The 24,008-nt window shown below is 42.3% G+C and overlaps 2 long non-coding RNA genes across 4 annotated transcripts in view; one reads left to right on the top strand and one right to left on the bottom strand.

Moving 5' to 3' along the window:
• The window catches only part of LOC141991610 (uncharacterized), a 46,471-nt gene that overhangs the window by 16,633 nt on the left and 5,830 nt on the right, over window positions 1-24,008 (bottom strand). Inside the window, exons 2-3 of one of the 2 annotated variants that reach the window (XR_012640401.1) lie at window positions 18,121-18,341; window positions 16,668-16,778 (exon numbers count right to left, since the gene is read on the bottom strand). This is a non-coding gene — a long non-coding RNA (uncharacterized LOC141991610). Of the gene's footprint in view, window positions 1-16,667; window positions 16,779-17,110; window positions 17,257-18,120; window positions 18,342-24,008 lie in introns of those variants that run through there. The other variant, XR_012640400.1, reaches the window with a different exon arrangement.
• On the top strand, window positions 486-22,951 carry LOC141991611 (uncharacterized). Of its 2 annotated transcripts, XR_012640402.1 has the most exons (4): window positions 486-598; window positions 4,993-5,100; window positions 8,501-8,533; window positions 22,778-22,951. It is a non-coding gene; the product is annotated as an uncharacterized LOC141991611 (long non-coding RNA). The 2 variants fall into 2 exon arrangements; XR_012640403.1 differs by lacking the exon at window positions 8,501-8,533.

Genomic DNA, 24,008 nt, shown 5'->3' with positions numbered 1-24,008 from the left:
ACCCTAACAGGGGCAATGCCTTTCATGGGAACTAGGAGAATGAAACTACAGGGGAGTGTTTATTCATTCTCAGTACTGTTATAAACATTTGTACGGGGAGACTTTGGCAAACCAGTAAAGTGCCTGAAACCACTATGGCTTATTGCTAAAAGCAGCAGGCTGTAAATTAGCCAAATCAGCAGGCTTAGCTTAACCAAGGCAGGAGGGGAAGGGGGTCTTTGGGTGCCACAGAGAGGGCAGCTTGACCCCACCTCCTTCCTGATAAGAATTGTGTTGAAGTGGCTGATACATGCATTTTAGAAGAGCAGGATGTGCTCCAGGAATGCCTACTGGCAGCCTCAAGGCTGCAAACTCTGGAAAAAACCACACCTGGTTAATCAATAATCAAAAGAAACCTTTTGCTGGACCACTGAAACTGCTTGTAACAAGTTTTCTTTAAGGGACATGTCTAATGTATAAATAAGGGGAAAAAGTCTGAGGTAGTTGGACTCTTTTTGGAGTCTCCCTCTGGATACATCTTGCAGTCCCCACCGGCAGACAGAAGATTTGGCCACTGGAAACCAGCCGCTGTGCCACTCAAGAGCCACACTCAGCTTTGGTAATTATTAAGGGTTGGGGGTGTTTTACTAACCATTTGCGGATGTGTGTAAGTGCTTGAGACTAAGTAAAGTTTAGCTTTAAGTGAAAGCACTTTTGCGTTGTCCTGTTTGTGCCAGCCATCTATTGGTCGGATGGCCGTGTCTCCCCTGATTTATTTCCTGACACCACCTCACACAGAGTAAAAGTTACCAAGAGCTTTGGGTTGAAAGAACCCCGGGTAACAATTGAGGGAGGGTTATTGGGATGTATCTCTTTATGGCCACCATATCATAATCTGAGAATTCCAGGAAATCATTATAGTACATGAAGTGTTGGAGTGTGAAAAAGACTGCTGGAGCTCTGCTAAGAGAGTATTCCCGCTGTCCATGTGTTTATGCTTGAAATTTACCTCCACAGGATACTACAGAAAGAGTTTTATTTGTAGTCCTGAGACACAAAAGCCCCAGCTTGTTTCTTAGTGAAGAGCTCCTCCTCCATTATTGATCACAGTGCTGTTAGAAGGCACCTGAACTGCTTTAAGCGAACAAGCCAGTGCAACATCCTTCATCGTCAAACTTCCATTTGACCTGGCTGTCACAGGCACTCACTGATAAATCAGAAGCAGAGCCCTGGAAATGCCTGGGAGAGATTTTTGATTTCTTAGAAGTTGCGTTAGAGCCCCCTTACGGATAAACACAAATTACAGAGCATAGATCATTAATATCCAGCTTAAGAAATTCACTGGACTGTAACTGCAATGCAGGCACGTAGATGAAAAAATAAATCGACCAGCAATAGATTAATTTTATAGGGCTTAAAATGGAGTGAAGAGACAAAGTTTATACATGCAAAACATCCTAGCCTAAAGGGGCAGACGATCCTTTAGCTGGATACATTAATCCCTATAAGGAAGCCTAACACTATCTGGCACTTTTTTGATCAAAGTAATTTGCTTATTTGGGAGACTGAAAAAAACTTTCCTGATATCGCTCAGTGAAAATACTGCCTGAGGAATGTGAGGTACTGAATCCGACTGCTCGTCATGTCACTTTGCATCCTACTGGAGTAGCACTATGCCTTAAAGAAGTCCCTTTGTTTTCTGTTTAGGGCTCGATGCACACTTGTGCCAAGCACATAAGGAAAAGAATGTGGAAAGTGGTAGTGCAAGAACTCCTTCTCAGGTCCAGGATATCAGGGTCCCTGAAAAGTGCCATTCCCTTTCCAAGTCTGCTTTTGGGAGGCTGCACAGCTCTGGTGTGGCATGGATTGGTTTCGACTGTGGGAAAACTGAGCCAGCATTTGTGCTCTCACAGTATTTGATCCAGCAAGCCTGTAATGAACAAGTATCCCTGCATAGCAGTAGTGCTGCTGGAGGTGTCAAGTCAAACTATGCCTTAATTACATCTCATAGGGTTTCTACAAGGTGCACAACAGGACAGAACTTGGCCTGCTGTTATTTGAATGAGAGAAGGGTGAGATCCTTCAAGGTATTATGAGATGGAAGATGTTTCTTATTTTATCTTTTCATTTCTTAGAATTTGGCTTTAACTATTTGACATTCTGACTTCTTATTTAAATGCTGTTTGACAAATACAGAGGTGGAGCTTTATGTCAAAAGAAAAACAAGAAGATACATGTAATTTGGAAATGTATATTAATCTGATTCACAGAAGATGTATAGATAAGACTTCCAGAAAAGACTATATTATGAGACAGACTAAAGGTGGTCACCAAAAAGCCCATGAAACTTTCCATGGGTATAGGTGGTTTAGCCCCAATATGTGGATCAAATTGTAATTTAGAGACTCACATTTTGTTTACAAAAAGTTCTCTCTGCAATTTCAGCAGGAGACACTATCCTTTCTCTACTTCCTGTCCTAACATACTGTGTAGTGCCACTGTTTCCTTTTAAATCCTTACTGTGTTCCAAATTAGAGGTGGCAATATGTCAGTGGTGGTAAAGTGTCTTGTGCATGTGCAAAAGTAGCTTCTAATTTTGGGTACCTCAGTTGTAGCTAACCAAGGCCCTATTTCCAGAGGCGTTGAATGTTCCTCCAGGAGAATTCAATGACAACTGTGGGTACTCACCACCTTTGGAAATTAGGCTCTTCTAAATTACCTAAAGCTGGGCAACCAAATTCTGAAGCACATAAAACTGAAAATTTGGGCTTTAACTTCTGGGCCCCATTTCCCTCTTCTGTAAATTTAGGACAATTTTTTTTTGTCTGCTTCGCAGACTTGCTGTGAGATCTGTCTAAATACCAGTTATAGAGTGCAATGGCAGTACAAAGTACTATTTAGGATAGTCAGTAGCAGGGGTGGGAGTATAATTCTGATTCCAGATGGCTAAATAGACCACTTACAATTCAATTCAGTGGCTATTATTTGTCTACGTTTTAGAATTTTGCTGTCTGCAAGTTTATTTCTGTGCAAGACATTGCCATAAAATGCCGCCATGTGTTCTAATTTGAGCTAGATCTCTTGGATTAGGTTATCACCACTAGTAATATAACACCCACTCTGCAACAGCAATTGAACCAATATGGATTTATTACCTCCTATACCTCCTTTTAAATCACTTTGTATCACACTCAGTATGTGCTTTCCTCTACTTATCTTTTATTTTATGTTGGGAGCTAAGAATTAGCAACAAACCAAAATCCTGTTTCTTTGTTTAAACTAGACAAATCTGCCAGCACCCGGCAGCACCCATAAGATTCCGCACTAGGGATAGATCTAGACTAGGCAGATAGCACATTTTAAAACATGGCCTAGCTAACATATTTTAACAACAACATGATTCAAAATGACACTTGCACCTACTATAGACAGAGCAAGTTCTATTCAAAACATGTAATCTGGTCATCAAGGCCCCTGGGATTGACTACAACCAACTATCCTGTTTTAAAACATGCTTTCCTAGTCTAGGCATTACTTATCAGTGCCCTGATGATCTTCTGAAAAGGGAAAAAAAAGAGTCCATGTGGTAATAACTCAGAACAGAGGCCACAAATTCAAGTTGTGGCGATTTCAAGAATTATAATAATCATTTTTATCTTTTCAGTTTAGTCTTTTGCTCTTTAACCAAACATTTGAGTGAGACCTATCTAACAGTCAGAGTTCCAGGTCTTGAGCTGGCAAAAAAGTCAGCATTGTTCCTTTGCTTTCGATAGGCAGCATGGCCTAGTACCTAGGGCTCTGGACTGGGAGTCAGACGACTTGGCTTTTGTTCCTGACTCTGCCATTGATGGCTGTGGAATCTTGGGCAAGTCACTTCATCTGTATCTTTGTTTACTCTTTGTCATCTATTTAGTTTGAAAGCTTTCCAGGGAAGTGATTGTCTCTCACTATGTCTCTGTATAGCAGGGACAAACTTTTTGGCCTGAGGGTCACATCGGGTTTCCAAAATTGTATGGAGGTCGGTTAGGGGAGGCTGTGTCTCCCCAAACAGCCAGGCGTGGCCTGGCCCCTGCCTCCTATCCGACCCTCCCCTCACTTCTCGCCCTCTGACGGCTCCCCCAGGACTCCTTCACCATCCACTACCCCCTGCTCCCTGTCCCCTGACCACCCCCTGCTGCCCCATCCAACCCTCCCCTCTCATTCCTGACTTGCCCCCCTGGACCCGTGCCCCATCCAACCACCCTTTCTCCCTGACCGCCCCCGGAATCCCTGCCCCTGACTGCCCCCTGCCACCCCATCCAACCCCCCCTCCTTTCTGACTGCCCCCCCGGGACCCCTGTCCCATCCAACCCCCTTGTTCCCCACTCTCTGACCACCCCGCCCCCTGACCACCACCCCCAACTCCCCTGCCCTCTATCCAACGTCCCTGCTCCCTGCCCCCTTACCGCCCTGCCTGGAGCACCGGTGGCTGGTGGTGCTGCAGCTGTGCCGCCCAGAGCACCGGGTCAGTCTGCGGCTCCGCAACTGCGCTGCCCGGCCGCCCAGAGCATTGTGCCGGCGGCGCAGCGCGCTGAGTCTATGGGGGAGGGGGGACAGCAAGGGGAGGGGCCGGGGGCTAGCCTCCTGGGCCAGGAACTCATGGGCCAGGCAGGAGGGTCCCGCAGGCCGGATGTGGCCCGTGGGCCGTAGTTTGCCCACCTCTGCTGTATAGCATTTAGCACAATGGAATGCTGATCTTGGTTGGGGCTTTTGGGGGCTACTGTAGGGATAAAAATAATAGGCTGCCATGGAGCTATGCAGATTTACACCAGTGGCTGGGAAAAAATAAGTTTTTTTTAATAGTATAACCACACACCCCAGATTACTGATCTTCTTTCCCACTTCTTCCTTTTCACATGCTATTTGGAAACAAATGAAAATCCTGTATATTCCTGCTTTGCATGTACACAGTCCACTACTAAACTCATCTATGATCTACCAACGAATCTATGTAGCAACTCTCTCTCTCTCTAGGTACTTATGCCATATCTCTCTGTGGGAGTATAACGGATTGCCTGACCTGGTGTCATTAATATCTTATTAGGAAACGGATACACAAACCACAAGGGACACACTGAAGAGGTAAGAGAATCTACCGTTTCACCAACAAATGAATTCAGATTTTTTTTAAAAATCAAAACCACAACACGTTTCCTATTTCAGACAATGATTTCTCACCAGAGCCGAGCATTTCTTCTCCCTCTCAGATTTCATTGAACATGGACTCTCACAGAACAGGGCCGCTCCCCAGTCTCCTATTTTTCCATTCAGGGATGCAGTGGTGCCATTAGCTATGTCAGAGTAAGAGCATGGAGAATATCATTCTAGCATATCCCCAGTAAGAGTTATTTAACAGTCATATTAATGCCAGCAAGAATAAATATCAATACCTAGCTGCGGAGCTGGAGGGCTATGCGGCAACAGCCAAGCTTGTGCTAATAGGTTAATCCTTCCTCTCAAAGGAACATGTCTTTTCTTGCCTCTTGTCTCGATTGACTATGTTCGCTATAGGGCCCTCAAAAATAATCAGTTCATTGCTATATTTCACATTAACAATGCAAGAAAACTACAGACCACTGATCTTTTTCCATGTGAGCAAAATGAAATCTAAACAACAGAACCATCCAAGGGAAATGACCTTGTTTGTCTTGTTCATTTCTCCCATTTTGTCTCACTTAAGGAGGATGAAAATCAAATTCTTTTTGCCTGGTTATAAATAACCAGGACCAGAAACTTCATGATGGTGACCGCTGTCAGGGGGAATCTATAACAGGCCTTATGAATTTCCCTGGTGGAGCAGAATATCAGGGCTCATCTAAATTGCCATCTGAGACCCTTAAAATGCAAACCAATGCCAAAAATATGCACACATCTCACACACAAAAATGAACACACTTAAGCTTGTGTAGGATTAACTAAATTCCTCACTGGCCTTTTACCATTATTGGGCCAAATGCCTCCCTGGTATAATTCAGTGAAAGACAATGGAGCTCTACCCGGGACATCACCCTGGCACCGGCACTTTCTGGACTGTATAAAGAAAAGATGTGAATATGGGTTCATACCACACCTATCAGTGCTGATTTGTTTCATGGGCTGGTTGGAAAATGGGGATTACTTTCTGTGGAAAATTTCAACTTTTTGTAAAATAAAATAATAAATAATAAATAATAATAATAATACATTTTGGGAGGGGGGTGTTTAGAGATTCAGTTTTTAGGTTACTGGTTTTCTGATGAAAAACTGGAAGTGTTGAGGACAGCAGACACATTCCGTGAATGCTTTCATTTAAATAACAATCAAGTTTCCAATGGAAAGGGCTGACGGAGAATTTTCAACCAGCCCCAGGTCTAAGAGTCCAATAATCATAATACTTAGTGCTCTGCAGTTTCAATTCCACCAAATTAAACCTCCTACTGCTCTGTGAAGGGGATAAATTGGTTATTATCCTAATTTTATAAACATGGAAACAGACACACGGAGGTTTACCTTCAGCAGTGAGGTCAGCGGTTGCATGGTGGGTGATAGCTGGTCAGAGAAAGGATGTAAGTGGTACAGAAGAGGTCCTTGCTCCAAGCTGGCATATCAAAACAAGTTCAAATTACACACCAAAGTGGCAGAAGGCAGGCATAACAGGAGGGCATAAGGTACACCAGGCCCCACTTCTTTGTCTTAGTCTGTCCTTTTAGTTGCTTTTCCTGCTACTACCCTTTAAGATGGGGCAGTCTGTCCCTTAAGGGTAGTGGTGCCTAGTGGTTAGCCCATTCCACATCATGTGGCATGGCCCTTTAAGATTTTGAAAAGATACACACACACACACACACACACACACACACACAGGACCCAGGAAGTATTGATGGAGAGGAAGCAGTCCTGGGAATAAGTGGTGTTTGGAAGGAAATCCCATCACTGGGACCAAAAGTCTTGCAGTGTGGGTAGGAGAAGACTCCTCTCTCACCCAACCAATTGGGAACAATCTGGGAAAAGGGAACCAGAATAAATGCTGCCTCCTCCCTTGTAGCAGGGCAGAGACAAGCAGGAAAAGGCTCACCTGCTGAATCTGCGGACGAATTAGGGGAAAAGGGGTCGACTGAGGGAGAAACTGGCTAAGGCCCTAAAGCTGGCCTAAATTACAACCCAGCACCAAGGAGGAGAGCTGGGGCTCCTGTCTAAGGAAAGACAGAAAGGCAACTCATAAAGGAGGAGGAACAGGTTCCAGAGGGAAGGTCTCAGAGAAGCCCTGAAGGCCAGAAGAACCTTTTGTTTATTTGGAGACTTGTTACAATGAACGGACATTGAACTCAGAGGGACCCAGCCAGAGTGCTGAGCTCTGTGAACCCTGTGAGAGAGAAAGCCCTGGGGAAGAGGAAACTCAGGCAGGGGTGCCTATAGTGTCAAACTCAGCCAGCAGAGGGTGCTACAGGGCAGACACACCCCATGACACCACCTCTCACCTTACTGGTGTACAAGCTAAGGTTGTCTTATACACCCTTGCCAAATAAATGCAAGTTATACCACCACAGAACTTGTCCAAGAAACTTTCCTGTGACAGACAGATGCTTATAGCAGGTTTGGGACAAATTGCTCAGACACTTAAACTCTGTGGAGCCCTTTAAGGCCAAATTTTGGTCCCGGCTATAGTCATCTGCCAGTGGGTTGGTTCCCCAGAGCACCTCCGAGGAGCATGACCGGGTTTTGAATTCGCCCAACCTTTGGGCTTCAACCTCCAAGCAGCCACAGCACAGGTCTGGTTGCGCAACATTCTAGCCTTTGAGTCCATAGGAGACCACCCCTTTCAGGACTATCAAAGATCAAGAAGAAACCCAAACAAAATAGCCTAACACAAGGGCATGGCAGGACACTCTTCCTTGAGAGCCACTGGTAGCCCATAGCTCAGTTCAACCCACAGGCCAGTCTCTAATAATACTCCCAAAGTAATGGTTCAGCCTCAGGGCCTCCTTTCTTTCTCTCAACAGGCAGCTCCTACCTTCAGATCAGTCCTCTCCAGGAGCTCCAGAAGGCCTGTTCTGCTCTCAGGTCTACTCCCAGATGAGCTGATTTTTTCCCTTTTTCAGCCATTCCTCAAAGTTAGCAGGTATGGTAGGACAGGGCAGCTGGAGCCTAGAACAGTTCATTAACCCTGGACCGGTTGGTGTGGAGTTTATACACCCATCACACCATGTAAAGCATCAAATGAGTTTAAAAGTGTACAGTTGAGAGCAGAATTTGGTGCCATAGAATTACATGGGGATCAAGTTAGTGCACTATTTGGCCCAGAAGGATTAAGTTATTTGGGTCATAAGCAAGTCAGTGGCAGATCTAGGACTAAAACTTGGGGGTCACAGAGTTCCAGTTTGAAGCTATTCTGTTCTTGTACTGTGCTCACCACCCCAGCATCTGAGTGCCTTCCCGTAGTTCCAGCGCTAAGCACTGTGACTAGTATCTGCCACATGTTGTTTCTTCTCTCCTGCTTTCTTCACAGGAAGAAGAGTGTGCAGTGGAGTGTCTTGTTTTGGTAGGGTTTGTTTTGTTTTTAAATACACATGTTGCTGTGCATTTATGCTAGAGAAGGCTGGGTCAAAGAAAAACACAGCACACTTGGCACGGAAGGTAGTGAGGTTTGTGATGGTCCCTATGGCTCCTGTGAGATTTTGTTTGACAGTCTCATGCCAGCAGAAGCTCTGTCTCCTGCACAGATGAGCTTTACCCTTACTGTAGAGAGTTCCACTGTGCCAGAGAGTGTAGTTTTTGACCACGGTCTTCATCCTGGAGCTTTAGGCGATCTTTTAGATAGCCTGGGCCTGGTGTGCCTTAGGATCGAGACCTTGACCTTGATTAGAAATTCTTTAGGAAGCAGTGTCGGAGTGGAGGACAGGTTTGAAGTGCTTGCAATAGCCTGCATTGCGCTGAGGAGGTGTACTGCAGCATTCTGTCATAGCTGGAGCTTCCTAAGTGCTGAAGGCCCCATTCCCATTGCTACAGCCCCGCTGAGTGGTGACAAAGGTGTGAATAACTGAGCAAGCCCAGGTCACTAGACCATACTACTTGCAGTACAGAAAGACTTGGGCCCTGGTTCTGGGCTGAAAAGGTAGCTCTGGGAAATCTAGAGGCTACTAGGGACTGAGTGGTCCTTGACATAAGCCTCTATGGCTGCTGTAGCTTATATTATGTTGATGTGGCTCACTCTGGAGCCATTTAGCAGTACACAACAGCCACAGCTCTTCAGCCTTGCCTCCCGCCACTTCTACCAAGGTCCTTGGGAGGGTAGGCCATCATGGAGCTGTTACATCAGCTCTTTGGCAGGTGGGGGACACCTGCAATGGGGGATTCTGAGGGTGCCATTTCCATCCCCTTTGTAGTCCCAGGAGCTGCCACACAGGATCAGATCTCACCCTTGGTAAAGAGAGACACAGCCAGAAACAATTTCAGGGAAGAAACGAGATTCCCTTTTGTAGGGGAGATGGAGACAGACTCAGAATCCTTTGTTCTAATCTTATAAACAGTCTGAGAAAATCCTCTGCAGACTTCTTTGCTAGCCAAGGCTTTTTACCTGGGCTATGTAAAGGAAAAATCTCAGGGTGAAGTTTGAAGTGAACCACGTGCTCCTCTCTGTATTTCCCCACCAAAACGGAACCTAGCAACGTCCTTAACATGGCTGGAATCAACCAGCAACTTTTTGCACTAAACAACAAGTTAGACTTGTCCCCAATCTTTGCACATCAGCATGGGGGTGCAAGCAGCCTTCCCCTTATCCCTGCTACACACCCCACCCAGGACAGGCAGAGTTCCTGCTACATGGAACACAGGAACTGCTCCCTTCACGTGTTCCAAAGGAGTGGTGAGGAGACAGAGCTGAGACCCAGCCACACACTCCTATGCCCAGCCATTAAACAAGGGAGCAAGCTACCTCTATGTACTTGGGAGCTCTGGGAGGGACAGACTCCTAGTCTGTGCAGCACATGAACCCTGACATGGCTTTGTGCTTTCAAAGGTACAGGCAAGCCCACCATTGTAACAGAAAGAAAATCTCAGCTTGGGCCAGAAATAAAAGCTTTAGGAAAGTTACAACTGTTTTTCTATTTTAAAACAGGACCCAAATACGCTATAATTTCTGATTGCTCAAAACAATAAGCCAGCGCTTTTTTAAAATTTCCTGCTTGCATATTGGGCAAATACCTAGTCTATCCAAGGCAATCATGTAATGCTTAGCCTATCTGCTTACATTTTAGGACTGAGACTTAAGTTGCCAACTATCTAGCTGTATATGGCTTTTAGTGTGTCCTGATGCATTGGACATCTGGGGCTTAGAATTGCAATAGTGCTCATCTCCCATCTAGGTGACAAAATAAGTGTCTGGTGTCTCAAAAGACATTCAAGAGTGCTTTTGAAAATCTGGCAAACAAATCATATTTCAAGCTTTTGCTTTCTGCCATAATTACCTTAATATTCCTTTAATAGCAGGATTTGGTGGTTGAATAGATGTTTGCCAATGCTGTATTTTAGAAGTCACCTTTCTGAACAGACTGCTACATTACTCTACTGTAAGCTCTGCAAAACACTGCAGCATCACTAATATATTGCGCTGTTTCTGATAAAGGATTAATATGATTTTAATGCAACATTCATTTATAAAAGGAGGTAGCAGCATTACATCCAGATGCCATTGGTCAGTACTCACCTCTTGCCCTGATCCAAAGCCCTTTGAAATCAAAGGAAAGGCTCCCATTCACTTCAGTGGTCATTAGACTGGACCCCTGGATTCTTGCAAAGCCCTATGCCACATCCTTAGCAAAAAATAATGTAATATGCATGTATAGTACACATACACAGCATCTAATTATGGTGCCATTTTTTCCTCATTTTAACACCCTTTAGGTTATTTTCCCTATGATACTACTACTGGGTTTGTTTTAAAAAAAACAAAACAAAAAACTGCCCCCAAAAACCCAGTCCTTTATTGCTGACAAAAGCTCCTGCTGTGTGTGGAATACTAATAATTGCCTGAGTAATCAATCAAAACAGTGTAGACAAAAATAATCAGCATCATGGAACATCTTTATGATGCAGCAAGGAGCTGTTTTGAGCTCTGCCTAAATGAACAGGGCAAGCTAGGAGCTGGCTGCAGTGTCTTAGGAATTACACTAATGTGATGTGACATTTGCTTAAAGCCAAGGCTTTTCCGTTAATGAGTTTCAGAGTTCTCGCAGCAAAGTCACAGTTACTGTTCAGAAAAGTCAGGAAAACTGGGGATGGCAGGTCAAAAAATACAAATGCAATGTCAAGAGAAAGGGGAGAAATAAAAAAATGTTACTTTCCAGGGTTATACATGCTAAAGATTTTACAGAGATATAGCTCTATATTCACAGATAGGGCTTGATCTTGCAAGGTGCTGAGCACTGTGACCCTGATCCAGCACAACACTGAATTTTACACGTGAGTGGTCAGAGTCCCATTGACTAAGTGCTTTGCTTGATGGAGAAGTGCTCAGCACCTTGTAGTCTTGAGTCCATACAGCGTAGCAGTCTGCTCTGATGAACAGTCCAAAATTAAAATGTGGTTAAATAATCACTCTGCCTTTCTAAAATGTCTCACATTCTGCAGTTCTTATCTTTTCCTTGTCCTCAAACGCTAGATAGCAACACTATCTATGCACCATTAAGAAGCTGCTGTATTTTGCCCCAGCATTGGCTGCATTTCAGTGGTGGGTGGAGAGTGACCTCTGCTTATATATTTTTTTTGCAGTTGGCTAAGTCTGTACGGCTTTCTGAGCTCTTCCTTCAGTATGAAAAGCTCATAGAAATGTAAATGTCTTAAAACTAGGGGTTTCTTAAACAATTGCATATTGCATCTTCATAAAAAGTTTAAGGATTTAAATGGATACTGTCAAGTTATTTTGTATAATCTTTAAACTCTTCTTCCGTCCACATGGTTGTTCATGTAACTGAAATCTCCTTTCCTACTGAGGGCTAGATTCTGCCACCTTTACTCAGGTTAACGATACCTTACTACACAAGTAATGCCATTGATTTCAATAAGGTTGCTTCTGGGATAAACTACTCTTCAGCATCTATGATTTCTTATCATCCATCTCATACATATTTGTTGTACTAGGGTTGCTGGCACTGATGTTATTATACCAGGGAAAAGAGTATTGAAATGTTTGTTGGGAGCACAGAAATATTGCCAAAAAATTACACAAAGTTTGAAAACCGACCCAGAAAGAAATAGAAAAGTCACATATTGGACCTGCTAACCCTGTCTTTCTTTAATAATGACTTGGATGACAGCAATTGCCCAAAGAAGTAATAGTGCTTTGCTCTTATTGGGAAGCGTTGCCTAGTTTTCTGATAACAGTACTACAGTTGGCAGAAGAGTCAAAGCTTAACAGACTAATCAAAGAAAGGAAAATATGCAAAGCAGATATAAGGTGCTAGGCCCCAAATGACATGTGAAATTTTAAGCAAAGCACTTACGAAATGTTTGCTATGTGGGGCTCTGACTGGGTACACATGAATTTTTACATTTGCAAAAAATCCTCACTTTCTCATTCATTGCTGGATAAAGACAAACACACAGATATCAAGCTTATGATGAGTTGGCCATAGGTTTACTGGAGCTCCTGCTAAACTGTGAGATCATGAAGCACAATTCAAGCCAAAGGCAAAGGAAGCTGTATGACACACACTACGCTCAATAAGCTTTTAAAATGTATAGTTACCAATGCACTGCTTTGGCTATTTGGAGATGGTCCAGCAACAGAGTGTTTCAGATTTGGCTGCCTTGCAGAAATATGAGAGCAAATTATACTTGGGGGCCTGTCAGGGAATGTTTATAACTCCTAAAGCACCTTAAACACGAGGCCTATCTCCAAGCAAGCACTCCAAGCAGGGTATCTTCTAACCACTAGCCTCTCATTTTAGTCCACTCCTCCCCTCCCTGCTGAAGCAGGAGCTTGGAAGTGCCCGATCACTTAGAAAGTACTTTTGCTCTGCATGTCGACTGAAGTGATTACTCCATTTATTTAGTTAGTTATTCAGACAGTACTTTGAAGACAAAGGTATATAAGTGCTAAGGCAGATCATAATTATGAAATGCAGTATGAAGGCAGCACCACTTTTCACAAGTTCGGAGCTTGCCAAACACTCTGCTCCTATGCATGTGGTGCGAAAGCACATTCATCGCTCAGTGTTTGTGCAGTCAAATGCATACAGACAGCAGTTCAAGTTGCACCTTTGAACACTGTAGTCTGGTTATGTGAGAGTAAGAAGCTACCAAGATCCCAATATAACCTGCCCTTCAATCCCTGGGGGACCTTAGGGTATCACTTCATTTTCAGAGATGGCCTGAGCTGCAATTGCTGATCTGATCTTGGGTTTTCCTTTGACATTTAATATAGAGTAAGGGGCAGCTAACTGCAAGGTGCTGAGCACTCTGACCCTGATCCTGCAAAGTGTTAAACTCATGCTTAAACTTCAGTCCCCATTAGGACAACTTATGTGTTTAAAGTTAAGCACATGCTTAAGTGCTTTGCAGGATCAGCATCAGTGCTCAGCACCTTGCAGGATCAAGCCCTACATTTTGATCTAGAGTCAATTACTTCCAAAATTCAGGAGTTGATTCAGACCTGTAGGATAAATAGTCCTAAAATTAATTTAATTCTATTCACATGGGTTTTTACAGACAGTTGTCCTAAGTTATTGCACGTGCGCGCGCACACACACACACACACACACAGTCTCTCGCTCTGATTTGGTATCAATTTGTACTCAGATTGCATTCACCTTGCAAAGGCGAAGATGCAAGACAGGGGAAATCAAACCCCCAAGTGCAATCAGATTTAAAATAAATAAATAAATAAGCAAAGCAAATGCCAAAGTTTTTGGTCAAAATTTATTTGCATATGGCACGTTCCGAGAAAGTTTGGAACCAATAAGAGTAATGAATCCATACATGCCTGAGTAACCTAGGTGAACAGGAGCTGAGTTACTTGGCCAGACCCTCAGCTCTTGATGCAAGTCATTGTTGACTTTTCTGTGGCACAAAGGAGCCAAAAACTGCCCTAAGAGAGGAGCTTGAGATTCTGTGGGGAATGATTTTCCTTAGTATCCTATTTCCTAATCAGAAATGAGTAAGGTGAGGTTTTTCTTGGAATATGAATGAATCTTGCACGATTAAAGGGGACTAAAGCTTTCTGAATTTCTCTAACTGCTGCCATACGTTAGTGTAACCCACTGGTCAGTGCACATTAGGTGTCCTTCTCTGTGGGCTGGGCACAGAGAATACAGGTCTGTAACAGCTCTCAGTTTGAGAATCTGGTTTTCACAGCCTGCAAGTCTCATCAGCTTTAAAAAAAAAAAAAAAAAGCTTTGTAGTTGAACTTTAAGAATAAAGCAGTCTCATTTTGCTGTGACTGATAAGATGAAACTGTTGTGGATAAAGCGGTCCGAGTTTTGGATTTTCTGAGAGCATGGCTGTAGGGGCAGAGTTAAGGTATTTTTTGTACCTTAACTGTGAATTTCAATACTTGCAAATGTTTGGGTTCATAACTCTTGATTTATTAGACTTGTGTCTAATCAGTAAGTCTCGACTATCAAATACTCCCAATGAACAGATCATAATCTCCAGAGTTATCCCCAGAAATCATTCAGTGGATAATTTCCAATACATTCAAAATATAATTTAGAATAAATTCAAGATAACTCATGATCAGCTTGGGCAACTTGTGACCAGAAAAAAAAAAAAAAGGTGAAATTTGTCAGATAAATCATTCATTGGAAATAATTCCTCTAGCTCTAATTGAGACATATTGGTGAGAGTAGGGCGTGGGACACTTGCATGCTGCCCATATTGTATTATTCTGTGGGTGGAGGACTTCAATTTGCAATGCTGTTAATCTGACATCTTTCATGAGCACTAAATTCACTTAGAAATTAAACAGAGAAAAGAAATGGTCACAGAAGATGGCTTTTGACCATTTTTCTTAAGTGAAATCATAAAAATGGCTCTCCAGTGTATATAAAAGAATATCCATATGATTTAATCTGAGTATGCCACATAGGGTTGGGGGTGCAAACATCTTTCCAGCAAATTTTAAGAGGCAGCAGGGAGAAATTAATGATATTTTTTATTCATGCTGAAATCCCAGTTTACTTCAGTGGTCACGGCAAGAGAATGAAATAAAAATGGATAAAACTGCACATACTGAAGAGGATCAGACCATAAAAAGATTTTATTTATTGTCTGCATTGTGTAAATTTAACTAATGGCAAGTTGGTTTTGGGTGAAAATAAATGAAAGGGGGGGGGAAAAAAGGGTCCTGCAACCTAAGTTAACTAAATTACATCATAAGTGCTACTCACAGCTAGAATTTCCTTAAATTAAATCACAATGTTGTCTCTCAGCTAGTATTGTCTCTTTCTCTAGCACAAGTCTGGGCCCTATACCAGTCCAAATCAGACTCTGATACTTTATAAAGCTTGCAATTGAGCAATTCACTTCTGCTAGACCCAAGCACTAAGACTGCAAGTTCTTTGAGGCAGGAACTCTCTCTTACTGTGTGTTCTGGTATATACAGCACAGTGGGGCACCAGTCTTGATTAAGGCTTTTAGCTATTATTGTAACACAAATAATAGATGATAGTTGCAATAGTTCCTCTGTGTCTTACTTCCTACAAAAAGTGCAGACAGCTAGGGTAGCTTCTTTGTTCATTGTCAACAGCCCATTCCAGAAATATAGCCCCATTGATACGACATCAAAGAAGTTACTCCAGACTTACACTGGTGTTACTGAGAGCAGAAATTGAGGCTTCCTCCTGCTCTCAGAAAAGGAAGCGCAAGAATAACTGATCTAGAGAGGGAGTGTCATGTTCATTGGGTTCATAAGGAAAAGTAGCTCTTCACAATGTAAAATGTGCTGCTTGACTACTAGAGTGAACTGGGGGAAAGCCTCTTCTACTTTCACAATAATGCATAAACACCTACTGGGGGCACACACACTACCCAGGCACTGAGCACCCTGAACTCAGTCTGTCTTTAAAACCCTTTCTTCTCTTATCCTGAAGATCAGAAACACAAACATTCACTTTCCTTTCCCTTTCCTCCTTCCTTCACTCACACACACACACACACACACACACACACACACACACACACACAGGCCCTGCCTAGTTTAAAATATAGGTTGTGTTTATGTTTGAAAATGGGTCCATTAGGATGTTGCAATAAAGGCAGTTTTAAACACAACCCATATACCTAGTCTAGACATATTCCCAAGTGGACTCGTTCCAAGAAATGTGTGTTTTGCCTTTTTGAGTCACCCAAGAATCCATATGAAATCATAAGTCACTGGCACGTAAAACAGTTCAAAATAACTGAACCATCACAGAAATTAATCCTACAATTAATATTCACATTTCAGACTACCACAAAGCTAGAAGAATGATAATTTTTAAAACAGTGGAAGAACTGCCAAACATCATTAAACCATAACAAGCACTAAACTCTCATTTTCCGCTTCTTGTTTCAAGCTGTTAATTCCCTTTAAAGTTAAAAGATGCAGTAGTTCTTTGAAGTCCTAGTAGTCATTATTCTTAAGAATACTGCCTACTCTCTTTCCTAAATTACATTTTTATTCATTAAAAGTCAATTACATATTGCAGTTCCCATTATTGCATTTCCAGCTCATCTGCCCAGTGAGTTCCAGATAGTGGAAGCGGTTGGGATATCATGATGCTCTTTATTTTTGATGGCTTTCCCGTCATCTATTTATCAAGAAAAAAAAAAATCTGTTAAGCAATCGTGGGTGTCAGCAGTTACCATCGTGGGTGTCAATAACTGTTTCCATATCATTTCACATCAGTTCATCCAGTATCACTAAATCTGCAATGAGATGTTGAAATCATGTTTTAAATTATAAAATGTAAAATTAAAACAAACAATGGAATGCTGTTGCAAATGCTTATCACTTTGTAAGGAACATAATATTAATACCTAGATCTTCTATAATGCTTTTCACCCATCCAAGTGCTTTACAAAGGAGGTCAGTATCATGGGGAAACCGAGGCACGGGGAGGGAAGTGACTTGCCTTTGGTCACCCAGCAGAGTTGGGAACTGAGCCCAGTACTCCCGATTCCCAGCCAAGGACCGTAACCACAAAGTGCCTTATATTCTTCTTGCTTACATTGTTTTTACATTGAGGACTATGGATTTACTCCAGCTTTCCAATGGGGGAAGTAGAGCTGGTTGAAAAAAAAAAAAAGTGTTTTACTTTTAAAAATTAAGAAAATGCATTTTGTTTTGATGAAACTGGAAATTTCCCTCACTTTCTGCTGAGTGAAAAAGCCATTTTGTTACACATCAATGACGAATCTATGGTCTACATTACTAACAACTTTTGACTAGTTCTAGGCATAAGTGAGAGAAACATCAGGCTCACTGATTCTGATGGTTCATATTAGGGTGACCAGATAGCGAATGTGAAACACCAGACGGGTGATGCGAGGGAACAGGCACCTGAATAAAACAAAGACCCGAATATCGGGACTGTCCCTATAAAATTGGGACATCTGGTCACCCTAATTCATATTATTAAAAATAATCTCTGGCTGGGAGAGCTACCACGGAAAAAGAACAGAGCTCCACACTGACTTATGCTGAATAGGGGAAGAATCATTTTACCTATAAAATTAGGACACATCCAGAGAAAACAACTTGAAATCACTTTCATCTGAGGACTAAAAGGATATTGGTTTCAAATTGTCAATCTTATTTTGATTCCAAGTAGCTGGACTAGCTGAGTTATCTCCAGCTGACCTAATTCCTGTATTTTTTAAGCTGTTGGAGTTGTTTTATGCCTCTTAAGTAATGGGGAATTAGAATGGTGAGTAAGTAAAGAATTGTCATAATACCTGTCTTTTAAGAACTGGGGAAATCCCTCTAAGGCTATTGATGTATGTGCTGAAGAAACAGATGCAAGCCAATGCCAGGTATTATAGTTGTTTTGGGTTAAAAATATGGTATATTAAATAATGATTAATGCTGTAAATCAGGCTGGGTCAAAACACAGAGATCAAGTTAGCATTGAAATTAATAAGTAGCCTTACTGAGACTTGAAATCATGAGTCTGGAAGTCAGTTTCCACAGCAAGACGAAGGTGAGATTTTCTGAGCTCTCTCTCACCTCTACTGAAAATGGACCTAGGCTGGGCTGGGCTTCAGTCAGTCACTTCAGAGTTAGTTGTCCTTTGTCATGATCCTCAGTGAAGAGCTACTGAAAAATCACAAACCTGGACTGAAGAGTGACAGCCATATTGTCCCCTTCAGCACTGCAGGCAAAAGAAATAGAAATCTGTAGGCAGATGTGGACAGAGGGGAACAGAAGAATGCTATATCCCTCTTTCCATCCCATCGAAGCCCCTTGGTAGGTTCAATCTCCACAGCTGGGAGAGCATCAGTTCTCCTCCAACCCCAAATTAATGGGTGATCTTGGGAATCTTCTGATTTTAGAGGCCAAACATCTGGTGCTTCCATGGAAGTAGTATGTGTGTGGGGAGTAGGAATCCTGCCCCTAAAGGACAAAATGGAGGGAAGACTGCAAGTGCAAACTCTTGGCGCTTCCAGACCCTAAGAGGGCATAGCAAGCATAAGGGACAACATGGTTCTCAATTATGAACAAAATATGTTGTGTGCTTATGAAAATTATTCACAGCCTTATGCAGGCAAATGCATTTATGGCTAAGTGCAACTAGTAAACTAAACTAGTAAAGTAAACATATTCCTCCAATATGTTGGTCTCGTGCCCTGTACGCTATATTTCTCCTTTTTTGGAAGATTTTTTTTTAAAATAAGCCTTGTCCATCAAATTAATTAATTGTCCTCTGAATTTAAGCTGGCTTTAGATCTCTCTTCCACTTATACAGCATTTACACATTTACTGGGTTTTCTTTAAGCTAAGTCTATCTGCAAACCACCTTTTAATTCCCTAAACATTTTCAAATAGAAGTTATCACATTTTTCATCTTTTTTGGAATCTGGCAGTCTTTGAACAGTTCCCTTATGACCTCTCCAAGAGTGAATCTGGTAATGTCTCTAGCAAGTTGAATCAAGTCACTTTAATTTCTGGAATATATCTCCTGATTGGATTTCAATTTATAGGAATAAAATCTTTGGAACTGTCAGGGTCTCCAGATGGTTGCTGAATGCTACCTTCATGAGTTGTCCTGACAGCACCTCTGCAGGACAGCATGAAATCAGCTGGGTTGTCAGTTGTTATTTGATCTGTTTTATGGTGAATGATTTCCCAGGCTGCATATAACTTAAGTGTGAACCTTCTGGTGGTGGCATCAGTAAAGTTAGTTTCGTAAGAAAACATGGTCTCATCCTCTTTCCTATATTATTATTTAAGTGCTGACAATATGCTCGGCATTGTACAATTCACAAAATGAAGACAATCCCTTCCTAGAGAAGCTTACAGCCTGTGGCCCAATAGGGAATGTGACATGGATTCCAAGGATTTTTTTTTTAATTGTAGCATTTTAATGACATATAGGGGACCAAATGTTGCCAGAGTTCACTAGTGGGGTAAGAAGGAGACCATTTGCATAGCAATACAGCAAGATTCCATACCTCATGCTTGAGAGTGTGCTAGACTCTGAAACTGGAGGATTTGCTGATGCCAAGCCAGTGCATTAATGGTGTCAGAGCACTTAGTGTCATGTCCAGGTACCTGTCTCTGCAGCAGCGTAATTGTAGCACATGCAAGCTGCAGGCACATCTTGCTCCTTCTTACAGGTGCAGTAAGAGGTACCGAATGTAAATTCCCACTAACTCCTCTGACTGCCCTGAAGCATCCTGAGCTGAGGCTCTGGGACCCTCTCCCCAGGTCTGGTCCATGTGTGTAACTGATAAGTAACAGTTAGAATATACCCAGACTCATTGCCAGTGATCTCTCCTCCACCGGGAAGCTAACCTGCAAGCCCTGGCCATCAGAAAAACAGTATAATAATCAACCTGAACCTTTGCCAGAACTTGAACCAAACTATTTTTGGTGTTCAAAAATATTTCACTAATGACTTATCCCATTATTTTTAATTTCCATGTTCCCTCATACTTCTTAGATATAGCTGAGACTCAGAGAAAGGCTGCATATATCATAATGTTGTTCCCAAGAGGGTCCCAAGCTCCCCAGTCAGCTCTTTATCCAAAATGAAGCTTTTGAGATTTACCCATTGTATTACACATTTAGGCCCTAATCCTGTATGGTCTGACCCCTACCCTGTCATAAATATAAAGGGAAGGGTAAACCCCTTTAAAATCCCTCCTGGCCAGAGGAAAAATCCTCTCACCTGTAAAGGGTTAAGAAGCTAAAGGTAACCTCGCTGGCACCTGACCAAAATGACCAATGAGGAGACAAGATACTTTCAAAAGCTGGGAGGAGGGAGAGAAACAAAGGGTCTGTGTCTGTCTGTATGCTGCTTTTGCCGGGGATAGAACAGGAATGGAGTCTTAGAACTTTAGTAAGTAATCTAGCTAGGTAGGTGTTAGATTATGATTTCTTTAAATGGCTGAGAAAAGAACTGTGCTGGATAGAATGACTATTCCTGTCTGTGTGTCTTTTTTGTAACTTAAGGTTTTGCTTAGAGGGATTCTCTATGTTTTGAATCTAATTACCCTGTAAGGTATCTACCATCCTGATTTTACAGAGGGGATTTCTTTACTTCTATTAAAAGAAGTCTTCTTCTTGTAAGAAAACTGAATGCTTTTTCATTGTTCTCAGATCCAAAGGTTTGGGTCTGTGGTCACCTATGCAAATTGGTGAGGATTTTTACCAAACCTTTCCCAGGAAGTGGGGTGCAAGGCTTGGGAGGATTTTGGGGGGGAAAGACATGTCCAAACTACATTTCCCAGTAAGCCCAGTTAGAGTTTGGTGGTGGCAGTGGAGATCCAGGGACAAAGGATAAAATTAATTTGTACCTTGGGGAAGTTTTAACCTAAGCTGGTGAAAGTAAGCTTAGGAGGTTTTCATGCAGGTCCCCATATCTGTACCCTAGAGTTCAGAGTGGGGGAGGAACCTTGACATACCCTCAAGCAGAACTCATTGCGGGAGTGGGTCCTCAATCCCTTTATTCATGTGCTCCAAACCCCCATGAGCACCACCTTTTCACTCATTCCCATCCACAAAGGCCCTGTGTTTTGGTGACTCTCTTGAACAGTTTACATTAAAACACACATGCCTCCTGTCAGTTTAACGAGATAATACCTAGGGTTAATTCCAAATCATCAGTATTTTAGTCTAAGTATTTTCCACACCATGTTTCATTTTGAGGTGTTTGGTAGCATCTCCCAGCCTACAATATTATTCAGCCTCTCACAGTGCTCAGGATTATGCCCTGCAGTACAACATGTGCCCATCTGGAACTCTTGCTGAGTGTCTCGCTCTACTCTAAAGATTGTACTCTGGGAGAGTGTAGCCAAAGAAATGGCTTTAAATTCATTGGGGGGAGGACTGTATATCGCTGTAACAAGCTATATTTGCAAGTCAATCTATGTGCCTAGGTAACACATTTTATTACATTTTGTAATCCCACAGACAACGTGGAGAATAAATAGGGGGACATCCTTCAGCTTATACAGAATTTAGAATGTGTGTGTGTGTTCTAGCAAGATCAGCTGTTACCTGAAGCTTTCTAATTTTATTCTGCACAATGACCTTATAGCAGAGGGAACAGGATTCACTCAGAATTCTTTGTGGTACCCTTACAGATTTCATTTGCTTGTAAATTTAGGCAAGTGGCAGATGTACTAGATGCCAACGTGTTCCAGGCCACTGCCTATCTGCTATACAAATCAACAGCACAGGCTCTGACACAGAAGTATCCATTTTTGCCCGCATGGCTTTAACCCCCCCAAATATACATTTTTGTCATTTAAAAAAAATCAATAGACGTGACTTTTCACTGTGTCATGGATACAAACCATGGATTGGACAGGCCATGACATTCCTGTGCCTTCTGAGAATCTATTTCACTGTTGTTCATTGGACTCACTCTTCTTAACATGGTTGGATGAAGAAGGCAGCTATTCAGGTTATGATTTTTAGCTCCCTGTAAAACTATCCCATCCGGCTACATCAGTGCCTTGGTTAAGATGGAGTGAGGGAGAGGGAGAGGAAGACCAAGACACTTTTAGTGTCTAGTCTTTTTTCTAGGTATGGGGAGGCTGATTTGCACAGAGTGCAGGATAGATTAACGGAAGGCCTGTGCAGGGACACAACAGAAACCTCCCTATCCCCTTGTACAAGGGCCTCCTCCAATAGCAGTTCCTGCACAAAGAGGCTGCTTGCTTCTGCCCCCCTGCTAAAAAGAGGGCAGGAGGAATCAGAGCTTTAGTCCTGCCCCTCTCTACCACTGAGGGCTGGTTCACTGCAGAAGGCAACCAGCAAATGGCTGGGCCTGATTGCTAACTCTGCACAGAGTACCCCTGCAAAGGGGTGGTGCCTGCCTGCCTCCCAATTTCTTCAGTGTTCCTCAGGAATCATGTGGCTTCCATTGCCCTGCAGAGGGGACACGTGGATACATGCTGTGATCTAGCACATATGGGTTGAGTTCTTAGAGGAAAAACAGCCGAAACACTCACACAGAAGGTAGTTCTAATTTGGATTACTAGACCACACTCTTCCCAAGAGGCACCTTAAACTAGTCTGCAAACCTGACTGTTCAAAGATTTTTTTTATAGATTGGTTTCTCCCTCTTTTCCCTTTCAGGCACTGTAGGATCAAATGTAATGTAAATTTGGTGGCACCAGAGCTGTCACAAGAATGGTCGTGAGGCAAGCTTGGTCAAACTTGGCAAGAAAGTTCTGCTTCCTCCTAGGCGGTCCTGTGAAGCAATCTTATTCTTAAAATCAGTGACACAACCTTGCTGTGGAGGGATTGGATGGAGAGAGAAATATGACTGTCACAGCTAATTAGCAATGATAGATTTAAACCATGTGTAGATCTTCAGCAACAATTTGGCTTACCTGCTCAAGAGCAATGAAATATCTCCAATTAAATCATTTGCTTACTAATGTATTTGGAACAGATGCATTGGGAGCTCCAGAACCCATAGAACTTATTTTTTGGAGGAAACTTAGTGGACTTACTTAGCCAGCAGTTATGATCTGCTGGCACAAAGACTGATAATTTGAGAGTTGATTGGAATAGAGATGTAAATACACAACTATCGCTGACCTAATGTAATTCAATTGTATCTAATGTTAAAAAAAGTCAGCTATAGATCTAAGGCTAGCATTTATTCACCAAAACACACTATCAAATATACTGCTATCCACAGAGGCTAATGGTAGTGGGCCTCAAATGCTGAGCACTGTTGGAATGTAAAGCCCTTGGTGCTACATTAGTTTATAAATTTTGGAAGTGCCCCTGTATCAAGGATTTCTTGTATGAGGTTGTTGACAAAGACCAATGTGATATTGGATGCTAAACTGGAACCTTCCCCCTTAAGTTTCATTCTTGGATATATTCCTGATACCTGAAGGTACCTGGTAATAAGGTGGCATAAAAGTCAACCACAACAACCTCTGTTATACATTGATACAGGTTCAAACAGATTGGCCTTATTCATGATCTATAAATTCTAGCCTTAGGTCTTCATGATCTGAGATTGCTAATTATATAATTCTATTAATCTCTGTGCTGGTTCTTGTCATTTGGACAAACCACAATTGGAATAAAACTGTCCAACTCATTTTACTTGTGGCATAATCTTACTGTAGATATAATCTTCGGTCTCTAAAGGTGACTGCATTACTGATCACCCTCTTGCTTTCCTTCTCCATTCAGAAACTAGTGATGGTCCCAAGGGTAATTGCAAATCCAACCTCCCCTCCATCCCCCCCCCAAAAAACCACAACAAAACCTTCACTAAATGTGTATCCAGAGTGCCTGTAAATTATGAAAGGGAAAGAAAATAGTTTTTGAAAACAGAATTTGG

This window comes from Natator depressus, chromosome 7 (genome assembly GCF_965152275.1).
Source record: "Natator depressus isolate rNatDep1 chromosome 7, rNatDep2.hap1, whole genome shotgun sequence".
Classification (NCBI taxonomy): Eukaryota; Metazoa; Chordata; order Testudines; family Cheloniidae; genus Natator; species Natator depressus.
The sequence above is the reverse complement of the archived record's forward strand: the minus strand, read 5'-3'. Positions and strand labels throughout refer to the sequence as shown.